At 34.6% G+C, this 15,060-nt stretch overlaps 1 protein-coding gene and 1 pseudogene across 7 annotated transcripts in view; one reads left to right on the plus strand and one right to left on the minus strand.

Moving 5' to 3' along the window:
- The window catches only part of scrib (scribble planar cell polarity protein), a 417,253-nt gene that overhangs the window by 205,727 nt on the left and 196,466 nt on the right, over positions 1-15,060 (plus strand). The window lies entirely within an intron of this gene.
- LOC140433094 (vesicle-associated membrane protein-associated protein B/C-like) lies at positions 14-7,116 on the minus strand (annotated as a pseudogene).

The raw sequence follows: 15,060 nt of genomic DNA on the forward strand, positions 1-15,060 counted from the left end.
GAGTGAATATAATTTATAAGATCTTATTTCTACAATATTCTATGTTCATAAAGATTGCGTTTTTGAGAATACACCTGTAGATAAAGTATTGTGTTTACTAAATACTAAGATAATTGGGACAATGGTTTTCTTAAAAGAAAAACGGTTTTATTTAGCTGTATTAAAATGTACAGCAAATTTTCCGTTAACCTCTTCATAAATATACATTATGGGTAATCATGAAATACCTCTAATATTCTAGAAACAAATGAGCTGTAATTCGTGTTATAGGGGGTGATATTTCGCTATTTTTATTGGTCGTTGCGTAGGTCGGAGACACCAAAGTGGTTTCCATTTTTTACCATCCAAGGAAGATGGCGCCTACGTACTCTTGGCTGCTTTTTAGTAGTGGAAAATAAGAGTGAGGGGTCTTCATTGCTTTCTTCGAATTTGCAGAAAGACTGATCTTCCTATGTTGGATTATCCTCTTCGGATGTTGGCAATCACATTCCCTCCCAAAAACTGACTAACATTCTGTAGTTACATGTTTATCATGCTAAACTCATTTCTTAATTGTTAGACATCATCGTCATTGAGCTTTATTAATATCTTAATCTATTACCGTCCAATTTCGATGATTTTGTACTGCTTTTATGTATTTTTTATTTTTTTTTTTGTTGTTGTTAACTGATATTATTGGCTATCGATCTTAGTTTTATTAATGTCAAGTGTCTTTCGTTTTATGTTTCTCTTTGTGATGCATATACAGGATGGACCAAAATGCGGGAAACGCCGAATTATTTCTTAAATGGAAGGCCCGAATGTACAAAAACCAGGATACGCTTATTCTGCATTATGGAGACTTCAAATTTGATGCTTCCAATGTTGATAGATTTACTGTTTTTCTGATATCATTAGCCATTTTGGTTTTTTAAATACAACATTCTGGTAATTTTGGTGTAACTGTTCGGCGTTAATTAGACCATTCATGTCTCATACGATGGAATAGTAGCTTATAGTATTGAATAGCCTCCTAGTTTACCCGATTTGTATCCTAAAGATAATTTTTATTGGGGATACTTGAAAAGAAGAATTTATAACACTAAATTAGCAAGTGTTACAGAATTATCAATGAACTCATTTTAATTTCTAGAGAAACGTGGAGCAATGTAATAGGCTCATTCTATCATCGTTTAGGATACTGCCAAATTATCAAAGGAGGACATTTTGAACACTTGATTAGGTAGACATTAATTTAGTAATGTAGTAAACTTTTAGTTTAGTTGTACAGTAGAACCTTGATTATCCGTGTGCGGCTTATCCGTGCTATGATTGCACATTATTCAAATTGCATTTTTAAGGTTTTATCGAAATAGCGTCACCGTCAATCACTAGACGGAAACCCTCTATACGCCGTGAGAGAGACAGGGAAATAATTCGCTTGTCGTCTGCCGCCGCGTGTTACGTCGGATGTGTGAGATCTAGTTGCGCGCTAGAGAAGAGTCACTACTCTTCTATATTCTGAACACGAGTCATTCAACAACTCGATGAAGTACTTTCCAAATTTTTGCAAAAATGATCGGGAGAGGTACCAAAATCAAAGAATTTTTCAATACATCTAGTGGCTTGTTACATCCGTTCAAAAAACGTCACGGGATTCGAGAGCTTACAATTCTAGGCGAAATACTCAGTGCCAACGATAAAAGTACGCAAGACTGCATACCTTGGACACATACTAAGAAATAATAAATATAGTCTTCTGCAGGTCATCATGCAGGGTAGAGTCGATGGCAAAAAGGGAATAGGTAGAAAGAGGAAGTCATGGCTGCGAAATATTCGAGACTGGACAAACATGACTGTAGACGAATTATTCCACGTTGCAAAAGACAGAGAAGCTTTTAAAAATGTGGTCGCCAACCTCCGTTAATGGGGACGGCATAGGAAGAAGAAGAACGAAAAAGCAATGATTGAATTTTGCTATGAACTGGAGACCATAATTACAGAAAATATTCTACAACTTTCTCAAATTTATAACGCTGACGAAATGGGTCTTTATTGGCGAGGTATACCTACAAAAACCTTAGCTGCGAGTAATGAGACGAGTGCATCGAGGTATAAAAAAATAAAGACTGGATAACAGTATTGTGTTGTCCACAAAGCTGACTCTGATTGGAAAATAAAAACGCATTTTAAGAACATAAAATTGCATAATCTCCAAGTTCACCATTATAATCAGCAAACTACCTGGATAACTTGTGACATCTTTCAAGATTGGTTCCATAAAAAGTTCATTCCTGAAGTAAACATCAACTGCTCAACAAACGAATCAGAGTGATATCACTCTGATTCTACCATGCTTCTACCAAAGAAATAATGGATCAGGGTGTAATTCAGACATTGAAATACCTCTCCTGAAGAGAATGTATGATAAACTTGTTTGATAAAATATTGGAAATCGTTAACCATGAAAGGGGCAATTTTTACAGTGACAAATTCATGTAATGGAGTGCAACAAAAAGAGCTTTTTCCAAAATAATGACGCTAGAGGAAGATGAAAAGAAAACTAACTAACTGGAATATTGTGCAACGCCGATGAGTTAGAAGAAATGGATGAAACCGAATGGTTGACACGTGGACATAGTGCGGCAAAGCTATATTATTAGCTCCTCAGCAACGATGATAGTGTCGAACTAGTTTTAATTCTGCCTGGTATGTCACAACTTAATTTATCAGAAAATGGGAGGCAAGACGAACAAAATTAGGGAAGGGTATCAGTCGAAAAAGTAATTTACCAAGAGGCTGAGAAAGCTGCCAATGTTCTACTGGACTATGTACATAAAGAGGGTTTTTTTTAGAGGTATAGAACTTGGAAATGGAATAAAACAAAGCTGATTTTTATGAATTGACATGAAATTGACTTTATTGGAAAGATAATCTTTTGGCATTATAATTTCTGGCATATGACCATCGTAGCTGGATCTGACGTAGTCTAATCTGGAGTTCCAATTTTCGATCACCTTTTTCAATATTTGTCGCCATATATAGGCAATCAATCGGCGAATGTTGTTCTCCAAGTGGTCAATCGGTTTATGCTTATCGGCGTAGACTAACACCTTCACATATCCCCACATAAAATAGTTTAGCAGTGTTAAATCGCACGATCTTGGAGGCCAATTCACGGTCCGAAATGTGAAACTATGTGGTTACCAAACGTTTCCTTTAATAACTCAATTGTGGCACGAGCTATGTAACATGTTGCGCCATCTTATTGAAACGACAGCTCCTGCACATTATGTTTGTTCAATTGGGGAATGAAAAAGGCAGTAATCATGGCTCTATAGAGGTCACCATTGACTGTAACGTTCTGACTAGCATCGTTTTTGAAGAAGTACGGTCCAATGATTTCACTAGACCATAAAGCACACCAAACACTCAGTTTTTCTGGATGTAATGGTTTCTCAACATGCATTTGAGAGTTATCTTAACTTAAAAGTGAGCTTCATCACTGAACACAATTCGCTTATGAAAATCGGAATCAACGGCAATTTTGTTTTGGGCCCACTCACCGAAACTAAGATCTTAGTCTAAGGCTAAGACTAAAGCAAGATTTTTCTGCAAAATCTTCCATAAAGTGGATGGACACGTATCCAACTGCTGTGCACGATGGCTGATACACTGATTCGGGTATTTCTCTATGTTACGCTCTATAGCAGCAACAACTTCTTCTGTACGCACTGCACGACGTGTCTGTGGTCCAACGTAGTGCAAAACATTCCATGGTTAATCTAATTACATGCTCTGATGGACTATTATGTTGACCATAAAATGGATGTAGTGCGCGATATGTATTTCGAATAACCAACGTGAGACAAACAGTTCTCACCTCCTCAACCTATTTCGTTAAAGACTATAAAGTGTAAACACATACCAACAATAGATCACTTGAGAAAGGCATTTTGCCGAAACAGCTGTAGTGATAAGATTTTATAATAAATTTTGTGTAAGTTTTGAAAACAAAGTTTTCAGTGTTTTATTGTTACATAAAATGAATTTCCATCAAGTAACGGTCGAATCTATCACTTATAAGAAATAATTGTTCGGATTATCCGTGCTTTTGAATTATTCGTGCCACCTCCAGTTCCCAGGAACACGGATAATTCAGGTTCTACTGTACATAGTTTCTTCTTCTTATTATTCTTCTTTTATGTAGACATGACTCCTGTCTGTTTTTCAATGTGCTTCCAGTAAGTTGTCGTTCCATCATTTTCGTAATCTTTCTACTGATCGTCTTTATATTGGGGAACCGTCGCTTGCCGTCTTTACTACTCTATTTGTTTGGACGACTAGGCGTTTCTATGCTTTTGTTTTATCTTTTATATCAAGATATTCCTGACTACATAGAGATATGTGAAGTGAATATTTCAATAAAGATTCAATATACAGAGTGTTGTATTCAAATAATCAAATGGACTAATGGTATCAGAAAAATGGTAAATCTGGCAAATAAAATTTCAAATCTTCATATTGCAAAATAGGTGTATCCCCCTTTTTGTATAATTCGGACCATTCATTTGTAAAATAATTAGGCGTTTCCAGACGTTTGGTTCACTCTATATATCATTATTCCTGTTTATACAGTTCTACTAAATGATTGTAATCTGCATATGCAACTAATAACAGAACATTCCATTTCTTGTTATTAAATTTAATCGCATATAATGAGTTGAAAACGCAGGTACGGGGAATAATTTACTAAAATCCAAATTAATATTTTCAAAGTACTATACTAAAAACCATTTATTTCAAATAAAATCAAATTTATGAACGTTTTAATCCTACAAAGTCAGATATGTAATAAAACTATGTAATGTTTAAATGTTAACAGTTGCACATTTAATTAAATATATATTGCTTTTTATTGGTATTTCATCGAAACATTTCGCTTTATTTATTTCTATATTGGCTTTGTTGTGGCTTTTGTAGTGGTTTAATCGATTTTGCTTGCTATTTGAATCAATAAATACTGCATGTATCTATATTTAGTAAATAATCAAGTAGGTTTTTTATTAAAATATAATAATATTCGTAAAATAATCAATTAAAAACAATATTTGTAATGTTCGCTAAATTTGCTGTATGAATTAAACGCATTATTATATATTTAATATTAGATTATTAAAACAATGGACATATAATAATTACAAAGAGTATATAATGTAATTATAAATCATGATAAAATATTTATATCCGAGAATTAATCGATCAGGCTCATACTTCCTGTAAGAGGAAAATTTACTCATCCAAAATACCTAAGCGATCAGAGGGGTTTAGCTCTGTTGGGACTCTTTTGGTGTCGTTAAACCTTGAAAGTATAGTATGCTGGTGTGTTTCCAATTTTCTGATGCATCTGCAGCCCACCAAGTGTACCTTGTACGAGCCCTAACAACTAAATGTTCGCACAAACGAAAATTTATTGAAAACGTTGATCTTCACGATCTTTTTTATTGAACCAATGAACAAGATCAATAATATATTGTCATTAATAACAAAATATTGAAATGGAAATTGAAATAAACGAAAAAGTTGCATAACAACGTGACAACTAAATGTTCGGACAATTCAAAAAAATACTATTTTAATATGGAGTTACATCGTCACGCGCTTTTACAACCGCGGCAATCCTGTCTGGCATTGTTTGTACTACGGATTTACACAAGTCAGCTTCGAAACTAATCCACAATTCACCTAATTTACTCTTTAAATCGGGGACGGTGCCCTGAGAATCATTACGCAATTTCTGTTTCATATTATGCCACAATGTCTCAATAACAATAAGGTTTGGAATGTTCGAAAGCCATGAGAGCACTTTAATGTTATTGTCTCCAAACCATTTTTTAGTTTTTTTTTTAATCAAATAAAAGGCAGATATCGAGCACAGTTTTTAATCAATCTTGCCCAAGTACTTTCGCTCCTAGAGCATCTTCAGGGGCATTTCGTAAAATTAGGCTAACCAAAAATATATACAGTATGTCCGTAAAGTATGGAATAAATTCGATATTTCCTAAATGAAAAGCCTTTTTAAAAAAATCTAAAACACGTCGATTTTTAAATTTAATGTTCTACATTTTACAATAAAATTTCATTACACAAGGTGATACACATTACAGTGATGACGTCATCGGCTCTTTTTTAGATAAAACACCCTGTATTTTAGGACATTTTTAGATCGATAATAATGAGCTGATTCGAAAAAAGTTTCTAACCCCTTTTTTTTCATCTTTGTAGTTGCCCCAATCCAACCCCCTTGCCATTCACTTTTATCCACGACCCAGCTCTCCAAATAAACCCTGAGTGCCGTTCGCATAAGTTTCGATTTGTTTTGCTTGCCCTATCTCCACCCCAATAATGTCTGTCACCAATGTTCAACCCCCCATAATAATACCCTATGTGGTAGGCAAAATATTCGTTACAATTTGGCGCCCAACGTGGGGCGGCTCGTGATTGGCCTAGCTGTTGTTTCAATTGGAGAATTTCTTCTTTAAGTCGTAAATGTTGCTGCCTCAGTTGACTTTCTTCTTCTCTAAGCTGCTGTACCCCTTGTGTAGCTTTCTTCGGCTCCCACTCCACGTTAATATTGTCTATCACTGCAGCGTTAGCAGCAACTGCCTTGGGACTAAACTTAGTAGCGTCTTTAGCGGTGCCTTCTCCTCATCAGGCGGCAACTCGAAGACACACTTCAACTTGGAATTCATCAGTTGCTCAGGAGTGATTTCCTTTCACAGGTGGTCCATGTTGAAATCCGATTCGGGAGTAAATGCTGTCTCTACCATGAATTTGTGTTGTGAAAAAAATTGAAATCTCAGTGTGAGAGTTGGGTTCTAAAATGTCAGAATTGGCACGCACACAATATTTTTTTGGAGCTGTAGTCTTAATTGTATATACTATTCGTTTATCGGTAGGCTTGGTAAGCTTCATATATTTCCCAGAAGGTTAATTAAAAGGACCTTTGAATTTAAGCTCATGTTGGGGTTCTATTTGCAAAACTTGCTCTGGCGTGGACATTATTCAACTTAACACTTGAAAACTAAAACACAAAATATACTCAAATTACTAGGATTTCTATACTTTTATACCCCAGTGACAATTTTATTGAGACATTGTGGCATAAGTAGAAAGAGAAATTACGTAATGATCCCCAGAGATCTGTCGCCGACTTGAAGAGTAAATTAGGTGAATTATCGGATAGTTTCGTCCCTGACTTAAGTAAATCCTTAATGCAAACAATGCCAGACAGAATTGCTGGGGTTGTAAAAGCGCGTGACGATGTAACCCCATATTAAAGTAGTAATTTCTTGAATTGTCCGAACAATTAGTTGTCATAATGTTATGCAACGTTTTCGTTTATTTTGCCGCCAATGCTGCAATTCAAAGTTTACAGAGACCGAACCATTTCAATATTTTGTTATCAATGATAGAGTTTAATGTATTTTTGATCTCGTTCTTTGGTTTAATAAGCAAAGTTGTGAAGATGAACGTTTTCAACAAATCTTCGTTTGTCCGAAAATTTAGTTGTTAGGACTCGTAATTATCATTCTCAAGTCTACTATCAGGCACATGTTTATAATAAAGGGAATTGTTGGTTTGGGGAAGTCCCAGTTTGTTAGATAGCTTTTGATGAAGTATTGTTCCTACACTCCGTATATTTTTTACGATTTACATACATATCTACATTTTTTTCTTTGCATCTGAGGATCTCTGAAAATATATTGCAGGTAGTTGTTGGTTGAAATTACATGATCCGGAATGGTAACCATGAAACCATGTGTTTCGGCAACCGTCTTTCCTGATGACAACCAATAAACAGTTTGCAATAAACAGAACTCTTTTGTCAACATAGTATTGATTAATCTCATTGACATACCGTCCACGGCGACATTTTTTAATCCAGATGCGCCTTTTTCTATGTTAAATAGGTGGTGTATGTATGCGCATTTTTTGTTTGATCAATTTAAGATGTGTTATGTCATCTACGGCGCAAAATACGCAACTTAAATTAGAGTCTCAGCTAACATCCGAAAATAAGTTCTTAAAGTAGAAACATGTTTCCCTAGTTGTCTGACTATATTTCTTTGCTCTTTTCTACTAACTTACTGTGGTAATGTTATTCGTTTTATCGCATTCCAAGAACGATATTTGTGCGCCTTCCTAATACTTGTTTTTACTTTACGCTGAAAATCTTTCACTGTCTTCATCATAATCAGCGGTGCTACCGCCTCTCTAATTTCTTGAAGCATACTGTTATATTTTGTAGTTTTTATTGGGAGCACTCATACGGCAATTCGTCTATCCATCAAGTCAAGTCAAGTCATCTGATCCTATATCCACCCCATTTTCGTTAAATTCGGAATATACGGTAGTTTTTTATATTACATTTTTATAGACAACAATTAGATCAACATCTACAAGATATTAAATATAAATTGTCGTTACTTTCTAGAAAATTTTTTAGTTAACTAAATTGATTTGACTGCCCAGATTTTGTCAGAAGAATAAGTAACAAAGTTTTTTGAACTTTTTCAAATTTTCCTTGCAACTATTTTTGGAAAGCGTAATATTGTTTTTCGTTTAACATCTTTGATATTTCTGGTAAACCATTCAACCTTACAGCGGTTTTTTCCACTCTTGATCTCACAAGAGAAATTCCGGATTAATATCAGCATTTACGATATTTTGGTTTATGTTTAACGGAGTTAGTGCATAAATCGCAAGGATATAATTTAATTTTTACCGAAACTTTACAATCTGTCAATTAAAATTTGCATTTACTGATTATTTTTCAGGAACCACAGTTTTTATCACTAGGCGCATTTTAAATTATATCAAGCGATAGCGATAAAGTGATGGTTATCAATAAACGTCAACTTGAACAACAATGAAGAGTTGTGATATATGAATAAAGTACTAAAGTTAAGATAGATAGAATAATCTACTAAGTTAAGTTATAGCTTCTTTTCTACGTATAGTAGGTCTAAACCTGCCACATAACTATAATTATAATCTAATCTAAAACAACATTTGGAATTCTTAAGCATTTCATTGTAGAAAAAGTCTTCATAGTAGTATATTTGGTGAATGCGACTTCACTTCTGAATCACCCACCAATAAAAAATCAACATCAATCTAATTATTTATATAGCAGTTACGTTTTAGAATGAAGTATTTTATCTGAAGATGATTTTTAATTATATTTTGGTCAAAAAAGTCGCTGTTATCGAGTTATGGAAACCAAATCTTTTTATTTTGCTTTTATACAAAAGACTTACTTGATCCTTTATGTAACTATTTTGCTTTATATTTCATTTCCAAGTCACATTCATAATATTTATTTCGGTTTGACACGAATGCGTGTTTCTCGTAAAGTCGCAGAAATCTACCCAAGTACTAAAAGAAATGAACAAAAATTATCAGTTCAAACGGAACAATTACGTCATTTTACAAGACACATTTGTCAATGTAAATAAAATAACTAAATTGTGAATGTATTGTAAACGTTTAAAAATGAACTACAGCAAAACAAAAATAGTGAGCCGAGACCAGACAAATATAACAATACAAAATCATACCATAGAAAATGTTGAACATTATGTATATCTAGGTCATGTTATCAAACTAGGAAAACCAAATCAAGATGCTGAAATTAAAAGAAGAACACAACTGGCATGGGGTGCTTTCGGCAAATTAGCATATATCTTGAAAAACACCTCCATTCCTGTAAACTTAAAGAAAAAGGTGTATAACACATGCATACTACCAGTTTGGGCTTGGAGACAGTAGCCCTTACCAAAAAATCTGCTAAAAAATTAGAAACAACGCAAAGAGCAATGGAACGAATCATGCTTGGAATATCAATAAGAGACAAGATTAGAAACACCGAGATAAGACGTAGAACGAAGATTAGGGATATTGTGGAAGAAATTGCAAAAATGAAATGGCGTTGGGCAGGTCACGTAGCCCGATATAATGACAACAGGTGGACACGGAGAATTCTAGAATGGAGACCAAGGACGACAACAAGAAGCACGGGAAGACCTCAAAAAAGATGGGTAGATGACATAAGAACAGTGGCAGGCAAACAGTGGATTAGATTGGCGCAATATAGAGAAAGATGGAAGCAATTGGGAGAGACCTACATTCACGAGTGGATGGAAAATGGTTGACAAAGAAGAAGATTGTAAACGTTATCAGTTATAGTCATTTTAAGTTTTATAGATCAACAAATATGCACGTAATAGTTCGAAGTTCATGGAATGGAATTATATCAATTGAATGGGTTTGTATAATTTGTAGGTTATATGTCAAACCATCAAACTGATATGCGTTTAGCGACTTCCTCTTTTTGCAGATTGGCACTATCCTTAAATGTACGTGTTTATTTTGGCTTCCTAGTCAAACAAGACATTTTATATTAACTCAGAAAACATTTTATATTTAGTAAATTACAAAGAATGTTTAATGGAAGGTTACCAAGAAAAACGTATAACTAGTTTAATAGAAGAAAAACAAAAAAAATGCCAATCCAATATGAGGTATAAAACTGAAACGGGAATCTTTAAAAAACACAAACTGGAAAAAGACAATCAAAAAGAACGAATGGGGGTATATGTCAAAACGTGTAAAAAAAGACTACTAGTGAAGACAATTTTTGGATTGCATTTCTTAATACATATTGCTAATGCTTGTTACTTAGCCATAGACAAACATATAGACAACGTTTTGAAAGCACCAACGTCAAGTTTTAAAGAAAATTTTTTTAACCTTCATGCAAACCAGCCTTTTTTCTAACAATAATCTGATAAAAACCGGAAGTACTGCAACCAATTGGTTCTTTTAATCATGACATTCATTACAGAATTCTGGAATCCTGTACCAAATTGTAAATATATAGTAGATGGATACAATATGTTTTTAGAGTTACTTGATCGTCTCCAAAAACTGTTTGCAGCCTGTTCAATATACAGTATGTTCGGATCCCGGATTTTTTTCGGTTGCGGACAGTGCTTTTTCGTACTTTTAAGTCTGGCTCTGGACCGAAGTCTTCTGTAGGTGTGCCAATGCTATGTTCCCCCATTTTGTTGAGTTGTCAGCATTCTCAGACTAGCCTAGATACTACATTAGGCTCCTGAGAGTTCACAGTTGCTGGCCTATGTGTGCATATAGTGATCTGCTAAGTTCAAAAGCATTCATGTTAATTTTCTGTGCATAGTGGAAGATCGAATATGGCTCCTGCCTATATTATAGGAGAGTTAAGTTAGGTTTTTACTCGACACATCTGTGTAGACGGGTTTGACAGTTAAAATCTGTAGTACAGATCAGCATCAGAGAAGCGGCAAATGTACCGAGATACGTCGATGAACGTTTTTTGTTCAGAAAACTGTAACAGTAAGGATGATGGATGAAATGGCAGAAAAAGCCAGAATTAAGTTTGCAGAATTAAAGAATCACCCATGACCGGCCCTGCGAGAGATAACAAGATGTAATGCGTTCCATCGATGGAAGCACAAAAGACCAAAACAGTAAAACCTGGCAAATACATAAAGTCTAGATAATTCGTAGCTCTACTATCAGAAAAAGACACAGCACGCAGCACTGGCAATTTTAATAATTGATGTTTATTTTTAGGACAACCTTCAAAAAAAATTACAAAAACCTAAAAACGGCTTCGGCCACCAAAAACACTAACAAAAAGGCGAAAGCCACCCCAAAAAAAAATTAAGAAAACATCAAAATCCGGGCCCTCATCCTCGAGTACCGAGTAGCCGAACTGGGCGTAGCCCGGAGCGGAGACTCAAGGCTCTATCGAGCAATTTCAGTTCGATGATACGTTAGTAGAGAAAACAGGAAAAGAGTGCCCCACGCTAGCCAGCATTGAATGGATTAGGATATCGTGTTGGAGTTCTTGTACCCAGGACGTCCACACGAAAAGCATTTGGCTGATAGTAAACCCCTGTGGCGCATCAGAGTGCTATAGGGGGAAAAGGGATGTTCTGGAGCATTGGAGCGCAGTGGAGTGGTTCCTGATAACACGAATCAATACACCTCGCTCCAATGAATTGTAACACCCGAATGTCATTCTAAGGGTTGTGCAAGTCTCTCAACTTTAATCAAATTGCGTGATTGCTACGACTGGACTATGTATATAAATTTTTTATTTTGTTCTTGGGCGCTTTCTTCTTATTTAACAGCTGCGTGGTAAATACATCAGGCGTTAAAATCGTGTAAAACTATCCGATTTAAATTTATCTCCAACCATTTATTTACAATTATGTACTCTCTTTTTTGTATTCGATTTAAAATTGTTTATACGTCCATAAAATATTGTTTAATATTTGAGTTTTTGTTTTTTAATACAAATACTCTAGTCCAACCTTTTTTACACCTTTTTCACCGAGATTTTCTACAAGACTTTCTCCTACGTTTTCTCTTTTCTGATAATTTTGATTTATAACCGCTGATAAACATTTCAGTCGATCGGGTCAAGGGGTTTCTTCGTGAAATTTAAACTTGTCGAAGCATAACTGTTGTAACAATTGAAAACTGGCTGAGAAATTGATATATTCAGACCGTGATCTTGAACTTTAGATTATTTTTCTCCGATTTAGATCCACGAAAGAGATATTTTTGAATAGAGAGGTAAATATTTTTTAAAGGCTATTTTTAGAAGTAATACATCACGACGTTAGAGATATATCTAGAAAGGACGAGATATTTAGTAATTCCGAGAAGAAATTAATATACAGGGTTTTTAATGAATATAAGCAGGTGAAAAAAGTTGTTATCCTCATTTAAGTGTATATTCATTATATACTCTAAGGCCGTATACTCTATGACTTTTTTGTGCTTCCACTTTTTGCTGCCCTTTATGGCTATTCTCAAATTTAAATATTAATAATTTCTATCCACTTCTTTTCTATTAATATAAAAAGAATCGAGTTTTGATCTACTTCAATATATATCTTTACTTCTCAGCTTCCTACACCTTTTATTTTAGCAGGATACTTTAATGCACATAATACTATGTGGGACTCCGAAAACACGTTTGGAAAAGGTAAAACAATCGAAAATTTCCTAAATAATGTAAATATAAACTTACTAAATATAAACTTACCAAATTCAGAAAGTATGTAGTTTCTCTTCCATAGATTTATCTTTTTGTAATTCCGGAATATTTCTTTTACTTTCATGGTACACATTAAAGAGCCTCTAATATAGTAATCATTTTCCTATTCACATCTCTGACAAGTCAAAAATGCCTTTATGAATTATAACAAAATGGAAAATCACTCGAGCAAACTGGGATCTTTTTAGAACCACTGTTAAGGGAAACACCGATGAATTACTATTACTACTACAAGACTAACTAACTAACGAACTACACAGTTCGTTACTGAGAAGACTAAAGATAAATTATATTATGTATTCCCACATTGCGGCTAAGACAGTAAGAAAATCGTTAAAAGAGGAATTTTTAAAAAGCTCCGTTGAAAGAGACAGAACTATTACTACAAGACTATTAAATAACTGTTTAACTGAATCTGCTGAGAAATGTATTGGTAAATGCGCGATGGATCCTTCCAGGAAACCTGTTCCGTGGTGGAATGAATCGTACAAAATAATAGCTGTCAAACAATGCAAAAAAGTATTAAATAAATTCCGGAAGACCCATACTACCACGGATCTAATAAATTTTAAAAAACTTAAGGTCGATTCTAGACGTATTTTAAAAGAAAGTAAGAAACCCTTATGGAATTAGTACGTTAGTTTAATCACAAGAGACACTTCACCCGCGCAAATGTGGTCAAAGATAAGATGTATAAAAGGTCATAATACATCCAGCAAAATTGCCACCATCTCCCTGCAGGATCAACCAGTTATCGATGATCAACATATTGCAGATATCTTTGCCTCCCACTTTTCAGATAAATCAAATATTCCGAATCTTCCCAATAAGATACCAACATATCCAACCTCAAAATATTTTCTAACACGAGTTCTATTAATCTTCCTTTTAATCTAGAATTAAACGAAGCCACCTCATTAAAAAACTCAGCAGCCGGTTTTCTATCTCCTTTCTTAAATATAGATGTCATATATGCCTCCGTCCATTCCTTTGGGAGCTGTTTTCCATTTATTGCTTTCTGAAATGTCCATTTTATCATCCGGTGTAATTTTTTTGAGCCGTACTTTATAAGCTCAGGTGAGATGCCTCCTGGTCCCGGTGCTTTCTTATTTTTCATTGCTTTTATGGCCGTTCTCATTTCCCTATTTATTTCTATTTCTTGTTGTGGGGATCTGCTTCGTCTTCGCCTGTTTTCTTTTCCAACGAATTGTGGTTTTTGTTCTGTTAACAGTTCCTTGTAATACTCCTGCCATTCTTTGTCATGTATATTTCCCAATTTAATTTTTTTTCTTTTGAGTTTTGTTTCAATCCTCTCAGTACTTTCCATGACACCGAAGTTCTTGTACCTCCTTCTTCTTCAAGTGCCGACCTCCGCGGCGGAGGTCGGCAATCATCATAGCTATTCAGACTTTTGAGACGGCTTCTCTGAAAAGTTCATTTGATGTACATCCGTACCACTCTCTAAGGTTGCGCAGCCATGACATTCTACGCCTCCCTATGCTTCTCTTTCCTTGGATCTTTCCCTGCATAATCAGTTGTATTTCAGGTGTATTTCTCTCCACGTGTAATGTTACCATCTATATCAAGGTATTTGTAGTTTTCTTTTTGTCGATTTCTGATTACAGCTTTATTTGCTACTGAGACTGGAGATTTTTTCTCATTTTCACCATATTTGCTATCATCATCTTCACTGTTGACAGATGCGTTTTCGTCGTCGTTAACATTATTTATAACAACATTACACTTATTTTTCTGTGTTTTCACATACTTTTTTGTTACTTTTTTTTATATACTTTAATTTGTGCACACATTTTATGTATTTCTATTTTAAATGACATTTCGTTTGAAGTTTAGTCTAATTTGTCAGTTTACTCTTCGCGTTTAAGTTTGGAATGTAATAAAAT

This window comes from Diabrotica undecimpunctata, chromosome 2 (genome assembly GCF_040954645.1).
Source record: "Diabrotica undecimpunctata isolate CICGRU chromosome 2, icDiaUnde3, whole genome shotgun sequence".
In the NCBI taxonomy this organism is placed as follows: domain Eukaryota; kingdom Metazoa; phylum Arthropoda; class Insecta; order Coleoptera; family Chrysomelidae; genus Diabrotica; species Diabrotica undecimpunctata.